Source organism: Molothrus aeneus, chromosome 15, assembly GCF_037042795.1.
Source record: "Molothrus aeneus isolate 106 chromosome 15, BPBGC_Maene_1.0, whole genome shotgun sequence".
Classification (NCBI taxonomy): domain Eukaryota; kingdom Metazoa; phylum Chordata; class Aves; order Passeriformes; family Icteridae; genus Molothrus; species Molothrus aeneus.
Window position 1 is genome coordinate 13600736 of NC_089660.1, and position 15081 is coordinate 13615816.

The 15081-nt window shown below is 39.5% G+C and overlaps 1 protein-coding gene across 1 annotated transcript in view; it reads left to right on the forward strand.

Moving 5' to 3' along the window:
• The window catches only part of TENM2 (teneurin transmembrane protein 2), a 619525-nt gene that overhangs the window by 60804 nt on the left and 543640 nt on the right, over nucleotides 1-15081 (forward strand). Inside the window, exon 2 of the mRNA XM_066560474.1 lies at nucleotides 457-562. The gene's annotated coding sequence lies outside the window, so the exon portion shown is untranslated. The remainder of the gene's footprint in view (nucleotides 1-456; nucleotides 563-15081) is intronic.

A 15081-nucleotide genomic window follows, 5' to 3' on the forward strand; every position in this document is an offset into this window, starting at 1 on the left:
GTGACATCTAAGGCTATTTTAAATTAAAAACTTTCTTGTATTAAAAATGCCCAATGGAAAAAGTGTCGCAATGCTCAAGTTTTGAAAAATGCTGCCTAAGTTTATTGTGTCTTTTTGTTCTTTTGAACTGAGTAGGGAAGATGTGGTTCTTTCTTATTTACTAGTTTAGCAGTGTAAAAATTAAATTACTGAGCAATCTCTGTGCTTGAGTGTCTGCATTTGGGGTGGGGAGAAGGGAAAATAGGAGACAAATGAAAAGAGGCATTTACAAGGTTTATTTCTTACATCTGGTGTGGTTAGATTGTGGGGTCCTTTTTGTGTTTCAAAACTCTAAAAGATAAATACCATTAAATAAAATCTAATGTTAAAGCCTTTGCTTATTGTTTGGCTTTTACAGGTTTGGGTTTGGTTGTTTGTTTGTTTTTTCTGAAAGTTATTCTTATTTCTTTCTGACAGATCCAGCTTGGTTTTCACTGCCTGCCACAGTAAGAATTCCCTCTCACCTGATGAGCTAAAGACACGACCCCTAAGGACTGCCAGCCTGAGCACTGCCAACTGCCTGGTCAGTGAGTACTCACAGCCTGAGTTTTGTGTGCTGTTTGCTCGCAGATGTGTTTATGTATTGTTGGCCAAAGTGGTTCCATCTGTGCTTCAAAAGTGCCTGGGAAGATCTCTGCAGGAAAGTGTTTTTGTAGAGGAAAGCAATTTTTCTCAGCACTTTGCTTTAAAGAATCTACTTCAGTCTTTTCCAGCCCAAGTGAATTACTTCAGAAGGCCCCACTAAAAGAAATCTGCCTTTTTCCTGTCTACCTGCGTGTTCATATATGGGCATTGCTCATCCTGACCAATTCAGGATCAAATGAGGGTGTTGGGAATTTAATGCTCCTGGCATCAAAATATTTTTTTCTTCACTGGAATGAGCCTTTTGTTCAGATTCTGAACACAACAAAAATTGTTCAGTCTGTATGACTGGCTGCATACAGTTCTATATCTGTGTATAGACAATATATGCTGTGCAGAGAAAAGACAAAGAGAAGAACCCTTCCCATTATCTGTTCTTTCATGGTGTCTCTAACTGCTGGTCAGAATGCTCACAAGACACCCTACAATTTAATTACTGTTGTACACATGCTCTGGGAATTCAGGTAATTATATCAAGTACCACACTTAGCCCAGGGTGTCCAGCACTGGAAAGGGGCTGTCCTGCTTAAGAGTAGCTGAAAAGTAAAAGGAACATAACCTTTGGTTAATGGATTCCCATCAGGAAAAAAACAATACCAAACCCTACTTATGTTCCAAAAAAAAATCCATCTTCTCTTATGGATTTTAATTTTACTGAGAATAATTTTCAGTGAGACACCTGAGAATTCTTACTTGAGTAATTTAATTCAGTGGCAGTATTTCATGGGAAGCTTTTTCCAGATTGTGCCTTTTCTAAATCTCTCATTTGGAGTTAGTTTAATATAATATTTTAAATTGTTTCACTTGTCTTGAAAAGCATGGCAAAACAGTGGGGTTTAGATCTGGCAAGCACCAAATGCTGAAGGAATTCTTGAATTCACTTTGAAAAAACTCAACAAATTCTTCTGCATTGTTTGCAATGGGTCATTTGGTTGTCATTACATATTTTCTAGTGGAAGGTTAATTTCTGATTCCAGGGCTGTACTTTTTCAGTTTTTTGGCCATTAAAATCCATGCTCCATACTTGTAAATTACTCCAAGGGTCTGATCTTTAAATTTTCAAATTCTATGTAGTGTAAGCAGGTTAAAATGAGAAGAACGAGCTACTTCAGTATAAGAAATCCTTTATACTGCGAAAATCTGGTGGGATTGTGGTGGTTTTAAAATTTATTATTTTACAGGTCTAAATTTCATGACAGTTTTCTACCAGATCTGTATAGTTAGAAATATGAAATAGGGGATTCCTGAAATCTGTTTTGACTATTATAAATATCTATCTAGTCTCTGCATAAGTTGTTTGTATATGCTCTGTGTCTATGTTCCTGTATTTAAGGGATCTTCATAGCCCATCTTTAAGCAGTTAAAGAACAGATTGACAAGTACTTCCCACAGCAAATTCCAGGAGAACAAGCATTAAGTGATAAAAGATACTGGTTCCAGAAGCTCTCACTTTTGCTCTGTATCTCAACAGCAGTTTGTCAGGGAAAGGTTGCAGAGGTAGGTCCTTGGTGAGAATTTCAAAACACCTGATAGCTCAATCTCCAAATCCCCTGCTGTAGTCTTGGTTTGTTTGTTTTTTGCTGTCTGTTTTTTAAAATAACACCAAATGATCTCCCAGGGTCAGACAGTAAGTCAGTAACAAAGCTGAACATAAAACCAAATTGATAATTCCCTGCAGTAATTGAGGTTGACAATATGCCTGTTTAAACTTTCAGAATGGTGGCTAAATCCTGTGCATTACTTATTTTCATTGCTCTGGAAAATACTGAGGCCAGGAAGGATTTTCAGATACTGAAGAAAAACTTTTCTTCTTGGTCCCATCATATGTTTGGGGGAGTTTGCTCAGGGTTTAATTTGAGTTGAGACACAGGCTGGGACAAGGAGCTCCGTGCTGTGTGTGAGGAGCAGAGCTTTCCTTCCCTGGCAGTGAAATATTTGCTTTTTAGGATCTCCAGCAGCTCCTCCAGCTGAGAGAGGGCTCCTCACTGAGCCCCAGGACAGGGCAAGAACAAGAGCACCACAAGATCCCCTGCAGCATGGTACAGCAGCTGATTTGGGGTTGCATTCTGGGGCTTGAGGGTTTTGGGAGATGTTCTGTCTTTAGTGGGAGTCTTCCTTAGCTGCAGGTTTGGGTTGGGAATTTGCCCTGGGTTCTGTCCCATGTGCTGGTGGCATCTCTTGTTTTCAGCCTGCTGTAGCTACTGTCTGTTCTTTACTTCATTCCTAAACTTTGGTTCCTGTGCATTTCCTGGTGTGATGAGGAAGTGCTGGTAACTTCCCAGTTATTTCCCTTTTGTATGGTTTGCCCAGCCCTTCAGCACTGCCTGTTTCTGCCGTATGTTCTTCATGCATCTGTCAAACACTCACTGTCAGCTCCCAAACCACTGCTGAGACTCGTTTCCCTCCACTGTGCCCTTCTCCAGCATCCTCTGTGTTCTTCAGAGGCCATGGCTGTGAAGAATATTTCAGAATATTTGTTAGGTTCTTTTTTTCTTAATTAGATTTCTTTTCAACAAAGGTTTCTATCATCCCATCATGGTGGATCAAAGCCTTTAGAAAGTAACTACCTTAGAGGAAAAAGTTCAACTTCTTGAACAAAACCCTTCTGGACTTACCCTCAAGGGAGGACTCAGTTTCTTAGCTTTATCCATGTTGACAGGAAATTTGTGTCTTCTGAGGGAGGTGGAAGAAAACAGCCTCTTCATCACTGCCAACTTCTGTGCTCCTCTTAGTTCCAGGTCCAGAGGATGCAAATTTTTTGGCATCTTTAGTGCTGCCACTCTGAAAAAAAAGGGCATTTTCTGTGTGGTTTGAAAACCTTCTGCAAAGTCCCATTGGTATAAATAGTCAAAACTGCTTGAGCAAATTGCTGAAGAAGCCCTTGTTTTACTGTCAGACTTGGATGCCCCTACCATGTTGGGTTTATTAGTTTGCAATGATTTTGAAAGGGAACAGAAGTTAACAAATAATGTGTTCTTAAGTATTTGTATCTTTTATTTCTTAGGCAACAAACTCACAATCAGAGCTTGATAAGTATTAGCACTCACAAATGGAGCCACAAAACCAATGCAAATTCTGCTACTGATTTTTCTCCTGGGTAAGTCTTGGCAGCAAAGGCAGGTTACCATCCTGTGTAAGCATCCAATGTATCAGAAATTTTTTTTTAATTTTTTAAAATTAAATACAGAAAAAATGAATGATCTCCTGGAATTACCAGCAATAATTAAGCCTGGTGAAAGGGCAGGGGCATATATGCAATTAAAATAGGTCATTGTAATGTGATAATTACAGAAGTAGGATTAAGGTGTTGCCCATGCTTTTGTAAATTATGCCATATCACCAAATACCTTTTTTTTTTTTTCCATTTTTGTCTTTGTTATGAAGTTCAGTGAGGTATTAATGGGGCTAACCAATTCTACAAGTGGTTTTAAATTAATCAGGACATATGCCCACACATTGGCCTTAGCACTGCAAGCCTATTTTTTGGGAGAGAAATTTATTTGGCAGCATTCTTCAAGACCCAGCATTTGATATGAAGGAGATGAAGCACTGCCATTTCTCAGGTACTGCATGAGTAGATGAGAAATTGAATATTACTTTGGATAAATTCAGGCCTCTGTCAGATGTGTGGAAGATGGGAATAATTCAAGCAGAACAGTAAGCCTAGGATAATTAAAAAATAAATTACTGTATCCTAAAATATTTTAGTGGACTCTAGATATGAGTGTTCAGACTGAGAAGGATGTAGTGAGAAAAACCAACTATATGAAAATACCAAATTATCACTAAAGGTCAAGTAAGAATGTACTGGAAAAGATAACTGGATGTTTGAAGTTCTGTTGTTTGTTTTGTTTGGGTTTTTTTTGACTCACTACTATGTAGCATACAAAGTTGGAGTTGATAAATAGATGCTGATAATATTTGCTATTTTGTGAGAATTCTCTTTGAGTCAGGTAGAAGTTTTATTAACAATAATGTGCATTCTGTGCCATGACATTGTATAATTCATGTATTCTTCCAATACCTCAGTGGGATATGAGATTTTGTGTGAGAAAGGACATTGTATAATTCATTTATTTTTCATAAACTTGAGTGGGATATGAACCTCTGTGTGAAAAAGGCTCTGTGTGAAAAAATATTTGAGTTTTGACCTTTGATTTTTCTAAGTGCAAGTTTTAATATATGTTATAGTTAAAAAAAACAACTTGTGGGTGAAAATGCTGTAGGTATTCAGGCTGGCCTGGAGTGGCAGATTGAGGGAAATGTTGGGATAATTATCTGAATGCTTCTTTAAGTGAGACTGAAGGGGACAGGTCTTGCCTAGAAATTCAGAAATGACATTCTGTGCATTCTGGGGCTATCCTTGGAGAGCCCAAAGAAAACAGTTACAGCTCATGACAGATTGTTCTCTATAATATAAATAGTCTGTGTAACCTGCTACAAGCACTGAATAGGGGTAGCTTGCATGAAGGAAAATGTAAAATCCTGTCTGTGGTGCAGTAATCTGCCCTTTATTTCTGGTTTTATGTCTTCCTTCCTGTACTGAAAACTCAGCACTGACAATTCTAGATTTTTTGTGCAACTGAGTGTGAAGTCTTCCTGGAAACTTGGTGGGGTTTCAAAAGAAGTTCTGTGCGTTTGAGAAGGATGTAGCCCTTCCTGTTTGATGATGAATCCTGGGCTGAAGTATTTCAGAGTGAAATAGCTTCCTTGTGAAAGATCCTATTTCCTTGAGAAAGGGAAAGGTTCTCAGTCAGCATCTGTCCTGGAAGAAGCCATCTGTCTGTAATTACTTCGTGACTGGAGTTTGAGGTGCTGTGGCTGTGTAGGTGTCTGATAAATGTTTTTGGTGGAATAGAGCACACATATGAGCAATGAGTGGATAAAGCTGCATTTCAGTTCCATTCATTCCAGACCAGGCTGATGCCTTTGCCTTCATGAACAGGTTATTTTTGTGTATTTAACAAAAAAGAAAAAAAAGACATCTTTATGAGAAGATACAAATATGAAAATACAAAACATTAAAGGAATATTGGTAAATATTTGTCATCTTTCAGGTTTTTCCTTTGCTTTTTATTGCACTGTTTTTGTTTCTAGAACTAGTAGAAATAATAATATAAAATATATATTTTTATAAAATAAAGAATACAGTTACAAAATACAGTCTGATTGTGAACAGCCTGAAATTAAATCACAAGTTAACTTCTACTGAGCGACCTGTATCTGCTTGGATAGGATCTTCAAAAATCAGGTGTGATAGAAAGAAAACAGAAGTAGACAAAAACTAAACTGCCATCCCAGTGAGAATCAAGATATTCAGTGTTCCCTGACTTTGTTGCATGGGAAACATCACCCCATCATTACTGAGTGCTGCCCGTGCTTGGTGCAGAAGCTGGGACGTGAATCAGGGACAGTGAGCCTGAGGAACAGCTCAGGTGTCACTCTGGAGATGGCTGTGCTGATGCAGGCAGGGAGAGGCAGCCCAGGTGTCACTCTGGAGATGGCTGTGCTGATGCAGACAGGGAGAGGCAGCCCAGGTGTCACTCTGGAGATGGCTGTGCTGAGTGCAGGCAGGGAGAGGCAGCCCAGGTGTCACTCTGGAGATGGCTGTGCTGATGCAGGAAGGGAGAGGCAGCCCAGGTGTCACTCTGGAGATGGCTGTGCTGATGCAGGCAGGGAGAGGCAGCCCAGGTGTCACTCTGGAGATGGCTGTGCTGATGCAGGCAGGGAGAGGCAGCCCAGGTGTCACTCTGGAGATGGCTGTGCTGATGCAGACAGGGAGAGGCAGCCCAGGTGTCACTCTGGAGATGGCTGTGCTGAGTGCAGGCAGGGAGAGGCAGCCCAGGTGTCACTCTGGAGATGGCTGTGCTGATGCAGGAAGGGAGAGGCAGCCCAGGTGTCACTCTGGAGATGGCTGTGCTGATGCAGGCAGGGAGAGGCAGCCCAGGTGTCACTCTGGAGATGGCTGTGCTGATGCAGGCAGGGAGAGGCAGGTGAGCAGGGCACCTTGCAGGGGTAGCTCAGTTTTGCACAGCAGGGACCCTCTAAGGGTGCCAGCCACACACTGGAGCCATGTGTGGAGAGCCCTGTGCCATTCCTCGGGGGCTGGCAGCCAAAATGACCCATAACACAAACAGTTCTTTTTCTGCACTCTTACTCTGCCTTTGAACTTGAAGCAGGGAAGGATGTGCTTTGCTAATTGTCTTCAAGCCATTATTTACTCTCGGTGTCACTGGGCCTTCCACAAGTTTGCATTTACATAAATACATCTCACAGTGTTGGCACCTTTACAGTGACTTGAAATGGGAAAACAGAATGGTTACTATTGTCTTACATCATCTACTACAGAAAACCAAAATGTACCTAAGGGTGAGTTTCATCAAATTAATTTAGAATCATAAACTCAATATAACTGGATTTTTATTTGATTTTTACCTTGCACCTGCCCACTTCTTTTACTGCAGATGGGTCTAACCTTCCTTTTTGAGCACGTGCAGCAGAAGCAGCTTTGCTTCATGCAGATCCTTACTGACCCAGCTTTTTATACCCCCTGGCAATCTGCTCTGTGGTTGTACAGCACCAGGTTAATTACAGCCTTGTGAACAATCTGCCTACTGGTAGAGAGATTTTTTTGTTCTTTTGCTTTACAAGACTGCATCTTCTTATTTTTTTAATATTAGCTTTGTCATAACTGTCACATGGCACATTTCACGGCCAGTTGAAGTTTCCCTCACTTTAGCAGAAATCCAGCTTATTATGCAGATAGCCACTTTGGAGAATGAGCATCTGCAGCTACTCAAGACACAGAGATGCTGGTGAATGTGTCTAGGCATCTTCATTTGTTGTGCTGTGTTGTTCCCTGAATAAATATGCACAATATCTGGCAGTTGAGCAGTCACAATGCAAAAAGAGAAACACACTGGTGTTTTGTTATGTGATAGCTGGCTGTGCCACTGATTATAAAGCATGTAGCTGAACCCAAGGGGAAGGAATTTTTCTTTTTAAAAAGTATTCTAAATATTTTTCTTATCTCTATTTTTTTTGTCGATCTCCTTAGCAACAGAAACAGATGTTTCCTTTCTCTTAGTCATTACATTCAAAGAAAGTAGCAGCTTCAAAAATAAGGAAAGCAATTTCTATGAATTGGGTAGCTATTAATTATTGCCAAGATGTTTTAGGATGATAATAAGACATGCAACAATTGGCTTTTTTCTTTAATTGAAATATAGCTATCTAGTTAACCTGTGCTGGTTAGGTGAGCTAAAATCTATCTGCCCTTATAGTGCAGTTGTGTGATAAAGACAAGAGTAAGCTTGAATATTTCTGGTTTATTGAGGAGATACATAGTATCAATGTGCACCTAATGTTTTATTAATTTTTGACTTCAAAGCAAGTCAGTGAAGAGTTTGCCTTGAAGACAAAGAACTAAATATGCATGGCCTTACAAATATATATTTTTGTATGTCAATTTACAATATGAAATGGTATAATTAATTTTAAATGTGGACTTTGTTTTACAGTGATGCTCTTTTTCAAATTTCTGTCTCTTTTTCTCTGGACTTTTAGTGTACAATTTTAAGCTTTTACTTGGGTTTCAAAAGGGTTTACTCTGATTTTCATCTGTATGGGCACAAGTGCCTTCCTAATTCACAAGAAACTGGCACATGTAGTTGAGATCTAGAGAGAAATGAGGTAGGAATGCAGAATCAGGATATGGACTGCTCTCTGTCAGCCAAGAGAAACAGAGGCACCTCTGAAGTTTGGAGAGAAGGACTTTGCTGCTCCCCTAGTCCTGAGTGTCATTTAAGGTAACTGCATGTGCATGGACCCACATTTGTGCTTGAAAACCAGTGCAAAAAGCAAACCTTCATTCCTGATAGTGTTCATCTGTTTAGTTCATCTCATGGAGATTTAGTAGCAGTGTTGAGGGGAAAAAACAGCTGCTCAGATGGGTGAAATTGGGAAACCTTAATCTCAACTGGGGCTGAACTGGCTGCTCTTTTTTTACAAGCACATTCTCCTGCAGCATGCACATCCACAGCAGGAAAAAGAAAACAAAGCCTTTGACTTGAATTTACTTCAAAAACCAGCAAAGCTCAGAGAAGAAACAGGTGAAGAAGATTAGTGTTGTGCCACAACCTTTAATCACACTTGTACTCCCCCTGATGTTTTCCTTTTTCTTTGTCTCCCTCCAACCCTGAAAATAATAATAATTCTGACTGGGACTCCTTTAACCACGTGTCGGTGGCAAAAGTGGTTTTGAAAAGCTTTACCAAAGAACCATCTGGAGCATGTGAGGGCCAGGAACACTGAGAGCTTCCTCCATGGCAGAGCTGATGAGCTGGGAGGAGCAGTGAGCAGCAAAGCCTGGCTGTGTATAATCCTTTCACCTGGCCAGCACATCAGACACATGGGCAGCTGCCCAAATGCTGCTCCCCTCAGTTCAGGGGAGCAGGCCATGCTGCCCCTTAGGTTCTGCTAAGGCAGGGCTGGAACCATCTGCATTCCAGTTGGATGTGCAGAGTAATCAAAAATACAAATGTGAAACCATCCCTGGTTGCTCAGTAAGTGCAGAGTCTTGGTGTCTGCTGTGGGCTGGAGGTGGGCACAGCTCCTCAGGGGTGAGAGTGCTGCAGGAGGCAGAGCAGCATGGTTTGGGCAGGGCTGATTTCAGGGAATGTGGGCACTGTTCTCTGTTCACCCCACTGGAACCTCTGTATATGGGTGAGGAGTAAAGGGATCTTGTGGGAGGATCTCAGAAGGGAAAGCTTTCATCAGTTGTGGCCAGGGACAGTGCTCCAAAAATGGCAGGAATGTGTATTGCAGGAAAGAGTGTAGGAAAAGAACAAAGCCTTGGTGGGCAGGCAGGGAGGCAGCCTGCAATGGGTATCTGCTGGTCTGTGGGCAGGCCTTGCATAAAGTAAGTTAGGTCTTATTCCTACTCAGTGGTGAGTCTACTCAGTTTGTTGGAGGTGAAAAAAATGTTGGCACTATGAAATAAGAAAAGCTAAATGAAATGTTACTGCCAGGGTCACCTTGTGTAAGTGAAATTCAAACAGGTGTATGAACTCTTCGGTCATGCATTCCACGCCAGCCTTTGGTTCATGCTGGCTCTCTCCCAGCTGAATTCTTGGAGTAGGAGACCTTTTCTGGGGAGGAAATGGTGCAAATCCTGATGCACCAAAATCAAGTTCTGATGGTGCAAATTGTTTGTTGATAGCTGCAGCTAAGCAGTGAGGCAGCCCTTTGCCCCCACTCGAGGCAGTAATAGCCATGAGTGTGGCTCTGTGGAGACACCCTGTTCTGCAGCAGTGCCTGGTGACTACCAAGTGGAAAAGGACTAAGCAGAAATTTCACTTCCCTGGTGTCTCTCTAGCTGACCATGCAGCCATTTCAAATGTTTCCCTTGGCACCAGTTGTCTTGGTGTTTCCTGGGTTTTGGTAAATCATTGCTTACATATTGGTGATCTTTTTGAATAAATGTGGATCATTCCTACAGGATATTTTAGAGGAAATTGCAGATTTTCTTTTGTCCTCTGTGTTTGTTTCATATGTGAGTTGTCTCTAACTGCCATAGATTTGCTTACTGGAATAAGAGAGAATTTAGAAGAAAATTATGAATTCTTTCATCTTTAAAGTGGACCAAAAAAATAACCTTGGCTAATAAGAAAGTGCTCTCAATTCCTACACAGCTTCATGGACACAACTCTTCAAATGCTCCCATAGCAAATGGGGGCCTTTTTAACCTTCCTGGTAAATCACCCCTTAAGGTAAAATAGCTGATAATTCTGCAGCTCTTATCGCAAGTTATTTTTAAAGATAGTCTTGTCATGAAGAATAGTTCTTTGATATTGAAAGAATGAATTCCACTCAGTTTAATGCTAATGAGAATGAGACATGTAAATCAATATTTTGAATTATATGTGAGAATATAGGGGTTAAATATGCCCTTTAACTGGACTGAATAGTCACAATATCTGTTGAGGGTTTTTGTGCATGAAAACCATGTGAAGGTAATTTGTTGAATCAATATTCCTGACAGGCCTCTTATGTGTTGTTTGTCAGGGGCTGGGAGAGGACTGTTCTGGTTAGTTTGTTTGTTCTTGGTCTCATTTTAAGGAACAATCTGAATTAATTGCCTTGGATTGGTTCTGTTGACACTGTAGAGTGTGGTGACGCTGTACTCCTGGAATAAAGGAAAATATATCAGAAAGAAAGCAATGAAGAGTAATTGTCTTCACATGTTTGCCATCAACCACTCCCAAGACTTCATAGTTACTCTAAGTTGAGGGAAAATTTTCAGTAAAAAGATTGCATACATTAGAATTGCAGAACCCAAAATTAGGTACTGATTTTTAATATTTCGATTTTACTGTAGTGATTATTAATTATGGTGACAGACCCTAATCAGGCACATGTCAACACTGAAGACCATTTTTTGTTATATATTTCAGGTATACTCTTAAAAAATATTACTATTTTAAATAAACTTGTAATATAAGCACTTTCATAGAACCTGCTGTTGTGTGGGATTCATTGTGCTCTCTAGAGAAGTGTAGAATCTGTGGAAAAATGCTTTTCATCCACCAAAGGAAATAGGAAATTTGACAACATGCATTTGTCTACAAAATGCGAAGCAATATCTGATGAAATATGCTTTGTCAATAAAATGAATTGCCAAACAAAATGTAATCCTTCCTCAAAAGGCGTTTAGCCTACACAGTGAAATAAGCCACTTCCACAAAGTGCATTTGGTTGCTTGAATTATTTTGATTTGCTGTCTATCAGCATCTGTAGATAGTGTCTTGTGTCTTTTTTTATTGTCAGACACTCGATATCAACCTTTTTTTATTACATATAAGTAAAATACATTTAATTTAAAGGTAGACATTAGATAAGACAGGTATAGGTATGTACATATATGTACACATATATGTGTGGAGTTGGTTATAAATTTAAAAAAAAGTTGGGGTCTGTTAAAAATAAATGTATTTGGCTAAACAGAAATTTATTGCTAAACTTTTGCATCTCATGGAAACAAAAATACACAATGCTACAATTGGAAAAGACGTTGCAGGTCTGCCTCCTTCACCCCAAGTACAAATATTTTCCCAGTTGTGTCAGGAAGAAACATAGATAGGAAGGTGTTTATTTTTTATCATATGTAACAAAGTAGAAATTACTTTAAAAATGTTATTTTATGAATTAGCAGCTCTCTAAGCATACAAAGCATGTTTTTATAGAACTGGGTGAATTGGACCACTGCTATTCCCTGGACATGGTGCAGTGTTCCAGGTTCTCCTTCCTTTCTCCTTCCAGCCAGCATGTTTCTGCAGGTAACTTAAATTGAATGGAGTGTGATTGCCTGAATAAATAATAATGTAATAATTGTGGAGATATTTTCACATTAATTTGGAGGGCATTATTATTCCTGTCCCTTCAGCTCCATGTTTCTGAGCTAGCACAGTGATAATACATTATAAAATCCATGTAAGCATGGCACAGCAGAAAGATTGGACAGAAAGCTTACTGGGCAAGCAGCAGACTGACCTGTATGTGACATATAGGAGCTGTTTTTGTCTGAACAGCTTCATCACTGAAATGAGAGATGAGCCCAAGTACGTGAGGATAACTTGGGTACTTAGGTAAATGTCAGGGTTGTTGCATTTTCTTCTGTTTTAGTGTAAATCAGGATTGCTCACTCTTTCCTCATGTGATTTAATGCAGTAAATCTTTATGGGAGCTGTCTGAAAATTAATAGCTGTTGTAGAAGAAACTATGTAGTAGAGCTTTAAATTATGGGTTTGAATTATATATCATTTAATATTTTATTACATAATTTTTATATGGCACAACTAATGAAATACCAATTAAAAAAAAAGAAGTCATTATTTTTTAAATGTTGCTATTGAACATCAATCCATTCTTTTTGCTTCAGCTTGTTAGTGCACCAATGATTAAATTGCAATTACGCTTCCCCCTATTATATTTCACAGTTTAAATACCCTGAATAACATTGTTTTATATGAGTTTGGGAAACAGGGGGACTGCCAGAGATTAGGACTGCAAAGTTGGGCTTGAGGCATTTTTAGCTTCTGTGTATGAGATAGCAAGGTTTATGAATTGGTGCTTTCTGCATCTCTTCAACCTAGATTTTGAACTTTTTCACCACGTCTGGAGTGACTTAGATGAAAGGCTGAGAGATCTCAGAGATAACTAATTCCCTGCAAGATGGCAGAGAATTTTAAATGCTTGTATGATGAGGACCTCTCAGAAGAGAGAAAAAAGTTTTCAAAATGCCTCAGCTCTAGAAAAGTGTCCATTGGTGAATGCAGTTGGGGAGGGCACCAAATTGAGTTAATCAAACACAGATAAATACCTTTTATATCTGATCAACTGCATTTCATCACTTCCACTGCTCAAAGAATTAATAGCTTCTGTTGAGAAATTAGCAATGCGTGATTTAAAATTATATATAGTGTTCAGGTTTTTTGTAGTTTGCACATCTTGCTTTTTACTAAATTTTCTAGCAATATCTCACTTTAAATGACTATGTTGAGTCTTCATGAAAAATTAATATAAATAGTGGGGAAAATTAAGTGAAAATGTGTATGGACCTGATAAAATTTGGTGAGGTTGTAGTGTAACTGTAGATAATTCCATATCCAGTCTCTGAGGTAGTCTCTTGCAGACTCTGCTGTGTATTTGCCCTTGGATGAAGGAATAAAGTATCAAATTATTTCCCATTATATTGAAATTGATTAGAGATAAACAATATTTGAGTTTAATTAGTTTCAAGGAAGCCTAATAATTGGAAGGCAAAAATGAGTGCTACTCCAATCCCAGTGTTCAAAGTGTGTAGAAAATGCTGGAATTTTCTCCAGTTTAACATTGCATTTAAGCATTCTAATTGTCTCACAAAGAGAAAGGAAATGTGCCTGTTCATTTGGGTTTATTCATAAGGTGGTATTACAGACAGAAAAATGGATGCACTTCAGGAATAAAATGTCCTGCATAAATTTTTAAAGTACATTTCTAAAACCCTGAAATGATGAATACTAAAGCAGCTTTATGAACACTGTGTTAGTGTTTTGTAGCAGCTGGTTAAAGTGATAGCAACCAATATTTTTAGTCTTATTTTTTCTGGTCCTATTTTATTCTTATTTTTCCTGGTGATTCTGTGTTAATGTGCTGTCCCAAGGCTTTGAGTGTCACTTGATTCCCTCTTGCAGCAGTTCCTTACACTCAGGTTATGTTCTTTGAAGGAAATGATGATAGAAACTGATGATATCTATTTGTCACTGATAACAGCTGCATGAAGAGCAGTATTAAGAGGTGCTGGCCTGAGCATTGCTGCTGCAGAGCACAAAAATGCAGTGAATGCATGGTGGTGTTTGGCCTTGGGCTCCTGCATGGTGTCTCCTGCTGTATTCATCCATCGTCACCAACACCAAACATCTTCCTGTCACCTCTTGCTAACAGGAGGGTAAGCTGACTCACAAATACTGGTTGCCAAGTGAACCAGGATCTTATTTGCCACTAAAAATTAGTAAATTACTGAATTTGTTTATATTACCTTAAGATTAATAACACTGCTAGATGTTTAAAAGTCTCCAGGTAACTTACTGAAGACCTGCCCTCAAAGACTTGCATAGGATCCTGCAAGGATTTTGGCATTCACTGTGTAGTTATTTCTGTTGGGGTTATAGTGCATTTTTAATTATTTGATGTGCCAGAGTGATTTCTGTCAGTTGTAGTTTTCAGTGCAGTTTCTCTGTTCTCTGTGACACAGCCTAAAGCTGGTAGCAGCTCTTCTGGTCTGAGCTTTTCACTGTGGTGGCTTTGCAGCTTCTTCAGCCATGAGCTGCTGGCATGGACGAGCTGCTTTTGTGGAACAAGCCTGTGTTTGCTCCTCAGGAGTCAGCAAATTATTGCAAAACAGGGAAAGGGCCTTAAACTGTAGCTTTTGGTGTGCACTTAAAATTTTCTTCTTTCCTTTGACTGTGACATTTTTTGTCAAAAAATTTGCCAGAGACCAGTGGTCCTTGATGTGATGAGTGCTTTGTTTTGCTTGGGTTTACTCTCTGAATAGGCTCCAGTATCCATGTGGATACAGGAATGATATCCCATCAAACTGGCGCAGTGATAACAAACATTTTTGGAATTTCTGTCTTTGTATTGTGTGCATGCCATGCTTCAGTTCCTGCAGGTTTGGGTTTGGGTTTTTTAAATTCAAGAGTGGACTTTGATGCCTGTGTTTTCAAGTGGCTGTTTTTTAATTTCCCTTCTGCATGACTGTGGCTGTGTAGGAAGGGGGCCCAGGGAGCAGTGCCTCATTGCATAATTCCCCTGAAATTCCCCTGCCTTCCCTTGCTTCTCAACATTAATTGTTGATTTGGA